Source organism: Anopheles gambiae, chromosome 2, assembly GCF_943734735.2.
Source record: "Anopheles gambiae chromosome 2, idAnoGambNW_F1_1, whole genome shotgun sequence".
NCBI classification, from domain to species: Eukaryota; Metazoa; Arthropoda; class Insecta; order Diptera; family Culicidae; genus Anopheles; species Anopheles gambiae.
Window position 1 is genome coordinate 50,763,472 of NC_064601.1, and position 8,001 is coordinate 50,771,472.

An 8,001-nucleotide genomic window follows, 5' to 3' on the forward strand; every position below is an offset into this window, starting at 1 on the left:
ATTAAGTACTAGTCACTCGTTTTATAATTCATTGTATAACATTGAAGACGGCATTTTGATTGTTTAATAAAAATACCACAGGAAACAGCAGCTCACGCTAGGCAATAAAAAGGTTTTTATTTATAGAGGATTGCCAAAACCGTTACGTAGAAAGGTTAATACAAATCAAACATTCAATCTTCCAAACACATTACATTTTGACTTGCGTACTTTTCGAATGAAACCATCATGTGTTTTTCGACCTATAAAACCTACCTACCCTACCTTAAGATGGATTGAACCTTCTTCGAGGTCCCAAATCCACTCGAAGCTAGCGAAGGTACCCATCCCAAGTGTCTTTCGATTGTTGTTAAGCTCGTTAAAACATAAAATAGCACGAAACCCGAAGACAGTTTTCCACCATCGTCAAGCGGCGTGTGTGGAGTGTACATCGGACGAAGAACAATAACAACACATCTGCCTGCTCTCCATCCGGACATGGCGATTGTTTGTTTTACGACTTTTTGGTAAACATTATCCTTGTAACATTGGCAAAATAGGAGAAGTTAAAAAAAGGAAGACGCGTTGTTTCTATTCTGCTGGGACAACATGTGTGGTAATTTTTGCCACTTGCCTGTGACCAAGTAAACATCGATATTAGTGGGTTCGGGTGCAACATGTTCTAGGTTGGGCTGGGAGTCGGTTTGCAGGAATCCCACATGGCAACCACTAAGGACGTTCTGTTGTGTTTTGTTCCGACAGGATTTGAAGGACTTTGAAGTGTTTAGATGAAAACGGTAGTCGGCAAAGGGTAACCACGATTATAAGCAAATGCAAACAGCACAAGTTTGTTTTCTTGAGGATTGTTTTTGGCTGTGGTTATGCTGATGTTTTGAAGTAGTTTCAAGATACTGCCCTGTAGCTGATTTGCGACTGTTAAATGTTAACAAACTAAACTGAACAATGTGGACCTATACCGCTTTTTAACAATCATATGTTTAGCCCAATGTGCGTGGTTCACGACGGAACTTTAAGGCTTCCTTAGAACATCTATACTTGTACACGGCTGAGCTTTATTTCAAATAAAACTGTTACAAAGTGACTCTTCTCAAAGTTGAATGTCAAATAGCGTTGCCAACATCTATTGTGTAACTTGAACACAGCCAAAAAACGTTTTACAAGCTTTTGATTATTTTCTTGAAGAGTAAATTGTGAGTATAACAAGAGTGATTGTGGAAAAGTTGCATTTAATTGCATACGATGAGATATGATATTGTGATGGGTTTCTATTAACTTTGTTATGTACATTGCATGAAATAAAATTATTATGACATACTTAGAATAAAAGGTTCTTTTGAAAGTAAACATCATTGTAAACAATATAACAGACTTTTTCTTTCACCGACATTCAATTAGTCGTAAACTTGTGTTTAAACTGTTTTTATGGTACATTTTACTTCGAGACGCTTTAGTTTGGTTGGTGTTTAGTTGGTTGGTTGATCGGTTGTTTCCGTGTTTAGCGAAAGAATGAAACAAGGTTATAACTCCACCCATAACTTCATAATATTCGGAAACTTCGACCAATTTTGGGTTCATCGCTGCGAATGCATCTCGTCTATGGTTCCATTTGTTGATAGCTATACTCAAAACAAATCCAAATCTAAATATTCTGAATGCGAACACGTTTATCGGTCATTGATGTCAAGCATTTTGGCTAGTATAATTTATTTTTAATAAAATGTCTTCGTGAATTGAAATTAATTCAATGTTATCACCTATCTGAAGTATATCAAGAATCAATCTTAATTCAGAGCGACTTCCACAGATGTACCAATTATCATAAGGTGAACGTGATGAGGGTAACCGGATATATAAATATGGGTACAAGTAAGGTTTATATATTTAAGGTATATTTAGGTAAGGGATATTTGATTATGTAGTTCGAATAGGTCTACTGGACATGATCAGCAAAAGTTTATAATACCCCTGAACAATTATTTTTTTTTACATCTGATTTACATGTATGCTCATACGAGTGCCAAATTCATTTTGTGAGAAAACATCAGTGTCGCAACATCTTCACACCTTCAGTCAAAAATTTTGTTTGGATAGCATCGCTCCTACACTTGTCGAAACCATACCATCTGCCAGAATTTAGAATTTAGCAGTTTTGCTCCAAATATTTCATTTTTGTATCTTAATAGCAATCGATTCATGCACAGATTGATATTGAAATTTGTTTCCGCGAGCCAAGTAGAAAAATCTATGTTTCCTAAAGCTGTGTCGGGCAGCAGGCCTCAGGTTGCTCATGCCCATTTTACATATTTTATATGGAAAACGGATAAGGTGAAAAATAAAACCTTAAATTACGAATATAAATATAAGATCAAAACAACTTGTTTTCGATGTGTGAATGGATACGAATATGTGTCCATTTTCTACTGCCACACAGTATCGTTCAAATATAATAACAACCTACATTTGTGTACGGCGAACGCTGATTTCCACAGTTCGTAAACTCTTTTGTCATTTATCGCCATCATTTTGCTTGATGTATTGAGCGTTTACGACACATTTACCACAGTGTAGGAAAAAAAAACAACATCGTACCGCCCCATTGGGCTTAGGTGAATCCGAGAGTGGCGTAAATTCATCGTTGGTTTGCTTCAGATTTTCAAACACCCGACATTGATTGCCACCGAAGGCTGCTACCATTTCCGTACGACTCTTTCCGGTTCGCTGATCATTAATCACAACACGTCGTTTTTAGAGTTGCGTTTCGGAATCTCGGTAGTCTCGGAGGTCCTTTTTGCTTTCGAAAACTCGATTCGCTATTGCCAGCCTTTTTCTGTGGGAGTCGTTCCCGCTCATGCTTCCCATGTTGTAACACGCGCCTCGTTACACGTTCCACCGGGCGTCGGGGAAAGATTAATGTCAAAAGTTTGAAGCAGCCGGAAAGCTTTAAGAAGTCCTATTCAATTCGCTCCCTCTTGGTGTGGTACCAGGTTCCCTGCAAGGCGCAAGACGAAGCGTGATGTTTCCGAGGAAAAGGGGTCATTTGGAGCAGAATTTGGCACCTTTCCAATCACCTCGGCGCGTGTGTAATGGGCGAACGTGCCGATATGAGTGGCATTCCGCGTATGGGTGATGTAAGAAAATTGAAATCCATAAATCATACCACATAAGAAGGCATCGTTCAAAGTTTGACGATAGGAAGAACATAGCATGTTGAAAAGACGGGTGCTGGAGGCAGCAACATACTAATGGCAGAAAACAGAATAACATAAGAAAAGAGCTATCCTTAAAGCATGTTGAATATCGATTATTTTACCATTATCTTGTGATATTACAAGTTATGTTGCGTCTGTCTCCATAGTCCTAAACAAAAGATAGAAACGGAGTAAAACAGTATAGCCATAATCGGCATGTATATCATGTACAAAATGTAGATAAAATCGCTCTACATCACAATGAGTTTTTTTTCACGTGCCAATATATCCAAATCTTTCAACATCAGAGAAGAAACGATGCCCGAGACCGTTTAAATATATCAAATTTTACATTGACAAAAGAAGCATTCTGAAACAGAAGCATAGTTTAAAGGTAACGAGCTCTTCAGTCGTTTGTTCTTTCAATCGAATTTTTATGTTCAGAAAAAATCTGCACACACCAAATCTTTGGTAAAACGATTACGATTGATAAACAGCATCTCTTATGACAATGAAAAAGTTCAATGGGATGTGAAATTGCGGGAATGTTCCCACCGCCTTTATTTGGAATAGAGACGGTTATAATAGAGTAAATGGATGTCATCGCTTTAAAAATTGTAACTGTAAAAACTTCTTCTTCTTCTACATTGGCACAACATCCATTGTCGTTCAATGCCTGCCTGTACCACTAGTGAGCTTGGCTTTCAGGCACTTTTACTTAACTGTAAAAACTACCATGAATGAAATTAAAAATTAAGTTATTTCAATTAAAAAATTTAAATTTGTCTTTATCAAACGATCCGAATTGAAATCGATGCGCATCTGGCCTTGTAGGCGGGTTTATACTTCATCCCTTGTCCATTTTGAATTCTAAATCTTCAAACTAAAGGCGTTCCCGAGATACGACTGTATTTGGGACCGAAAAAATGTCCTTAAGCAAGGTGTTAGTCGAAAAAGTCGTACATCGAATTTCTGGCAGGTTATAGTTGATACTCTAGAAGGAAAAATAACCAAGTAACTGTATAGTTTACAACCAACAAATTTATTATTTTTTATATCTTATCGGTGTAATACGTCTATTCCTCGTGCTGTTTTTCTGTTGCATAATATGTCAATGACTGACTATATGTGTATACACACACACACACACACACACACACACACACACACACACACACACACACACACACACACACACACACACACACACACACACACACACACACACACACACACACACACACACACACACACACACACACACACACACACACACACACACACACCCAAACACACACACACCCACACACACACACACACACACACACACACACACACACACACACACACACACACACACACACACACACACACACACACACACACACACACACACGCACGCACACACACACACACACACACACACACACACACACACACACACACACACACACACACACACACACACACACACACACCCAAACACACACACACCCACACACACACACACACACACCCACACACAAACTATATACATTATAACCAACAAATTTATTGTTTTTTATATCTTATCGGTGTAATACGTCTATTCGTCGTGCTGTTTTTCTGTTGCATTACATGTCATTGACTGACTATATATGTATATACATATATATATATATATATACATACACACACACACACACACACACACACACACACACACACAGTCCTCGAGTAGCCTACCATCATATATATTTTGATAATAACCTCTAATGATATTATGACATAAATAAACTAAAAACAACGCAATCTCTAGGTTTATAGATGCGACCCCTTCGACCAACACTACCATGCGTCTCCATTTGCTTGTACATGCCGTACAAAAATACAATGTAAATAGAGGCCACATGTATTAATTAATAAAAGGATTCCCAAAATATCTTCAGCAGACCATATGAACCTGGCGTGTGTCAAAAAGTTTCATCCCATATGATTAAATAATGCTGAGCATTAACGCACGTGTACATAAAGAGGTGAATATTGTATGAGCGATAGTACAAAGCCATGTTTTTGCTTTATGCTTTTCGCTTGCACATTTAAGTGTTGTAAATGCGTTTGCCAAAGCTTATGTTTTTAGCCCTTGACGAAGTAGCTTTCCAGCTCGAATGTCAACCATTAATGGAAGGAGGATGGCCGATGGTTAAAGAGTACTTAAACTGCGATGATTATTTTATATGAGCTGTCGAACATTTTTTGCCGCGACAATCGAGGTATTGGAAAAAGCAGTAAATTTTTCATTCGTAGTTCATTAGCGAATTCATGTTTAACGTGTAGTACTCAAATTATGTACTATTTTACGAAATACAACTAAGCCCTAACAAATACGTACATCAGGATTGTAAAGTTCATAGAATTTCTTTTACTGATATATATATATATATATGATATATTTTACTGATATATATATATCCTGCTGAGAGTTGACCATGTGAACTTTTGGGATATTAAACAGTAGAATAGCAAAATAGAAATGCCATGTAAAGCGATAGATCAGCTGTCAACGCGCGATGCACATGAAGGCGTCTGTTTGAGCAAACGAAGACATTTTCATGAGAAGAAAACCGACGAAAAGATGCAAATCGTAAAGCATGAGCTGAATTTGTAAAGCATTTTTTCTTCACTGCTAATATTACTCTTGGGGCGGAAAATTTCAAAGATAGCTCGCCCTCGTCTCGGAGCTCTGCTTGGTTTCTGACAGAAGGACACCAACGCTCACCCTTGTACATCTACGAAGCATGCTTTCGTCTGTCAAAACATTTGTGCAGCGTTTGCTGCGCACTCATGCAGCCATGCACACATGATGAATCCATTTTTCGTGCGTTATCTGACGACGGCTTTGTCTTGAAAGGTGAAAAGATAGTTGAGTTGCACAATGTGTTGAGGGTGCCGAGGGCGGAAGACGGTCCGTATAAGGCAACAGATGTGTCATAATGGCAAAAGACGTCACCACATGGATGGATGTTTGTTTTGAAAGCAACCAAGGTCAGCTTCCAAAAAGGGAATGTTAAATGGCAGAGAACAAGCGCTAGAAGTAAGCAAAACAAACTACAATGCAGGCTTTCACATCATACCTAAGGCTGAAAAATGAACCGAACGGAACGGTCGTGTTTCTTCATCATCGTGGAACTGTCAGCATGGGAGTGAAATTTTCGGGAAGCCTCTTGTCATTTCTCATTAGCAGCATCGGCTTCCCAACCTGTGTAGGAGAATGGGCTATTGGATTGTAGCCATGTTTTCAGCACTGAAGATGAATTCCCTGCCGACAAGACATCCTCTACAAACGCCGGGAATAACAACCCCACGTGTACCGGGTGTAAAAGCTGTTACATGAAATAGCTGGCGTATACTGTGCTTCTCTCGACCTTTCCTTCATCCATGGACTCATTCTCTGAATATGAGTGTCATTTCCTTTATACTCGTATGGCATCGAACCGTCAATCTAATTTCACCGCCAATGACATTCATCGTTGTTGGAACACAGGACGAGGTTGGATCAGCCCACAGCCTACCATCATACAGATGGTCGATGCCATCGAGTTCCTCGTCGTTCTCTAGTCAAAACCCAACTCGATCCCATTGAGTACCAATGATGGGATGGCTTGGTAGCTGATGAAGGTATCTGGTTGTTTGTGCCACCAACCCGTGATCGGGAACGTCGTTGGTTGATTATTTCCATTTTTTATACGCTCAAAGGGTGGCCTCTCGTGCCTAATCGGTAGGTTCATTACCGTGCTACAGCCGGGGAGTCGAACATGCCAAACAGGCGAACATACGACCCAGCTTGACTAAGAGAAGGGGAAGCAAGTTTTAAAATTAGATTTCAATTCAATTTCGAACATATTCATTTGGCAAAAACATAACATTGCCATTCTATCTGTCGGGCCGACGGTGACGATGGATGTGCGCGACATTGCCAGAATGGCGACCATAAGTAAACGAAGAAAATGACATCTCGAATATGAAACCGTGATGGGATTGGTATGATCGTGTTTCTAGCAGATCGAGTCGGGTTTAAGTATCTTGGATTTAACGGGGGTGAGGGATGAAAGTTATTGTTGACGTGTTTACATTGACGTTTTTTATTGAGATTGCCTCTGGATCGTTATTGGCAATCAAAAGTGAAGGGTAGGTAAGAAAAATGTTTAAATTGAAAATAATTTGGTTGCGTTACTTTCCTAGGCACGACGATTACATTGTTTGATAACCGTCTGGGACATTTGCCGTGTTAACCGTAAAGAGAACAGTAATATATTTGAAATTAAAAGATAAAATTATCTTAAGTTCTACAAAACAAGGCAGTGTTAGGGAAAAGACGTTGATTCTTAACAATGTTCGTTTATAGCGTTTTAAGTAATACTCCAACTTGGTTATCTTGGAATCGCAATAATGTGAGAGAAATACACATTATTCTTAATTTGATTGCTATAAATGACAGGGATCCCCCCTTCCTTTACTTATAGTTCCAAATTGCTTGACTTTTTCTTATTCTGATTGATTTAATCTTATAAGTTTTGCGTTCGATGCATTTTGAATAGATAATTAGCACTCTGACATTATGTTTGATGATGTATGATATTGGATATGTAAACGTTTTATTGATATTTATTATTCTAATTCAATAAGTGAAGTAGGTGCTTTGGTTAACATTAAATTTAATAATGGTTTATTTCTAAACTGTATCCCAAGTGCTTCCTTAACCAGTGGAGCATGAGATGTAATTTTTTTTTCTCAGTCGTAAACTCTGAACCTTTTTAATGTGGTGTTATATTTT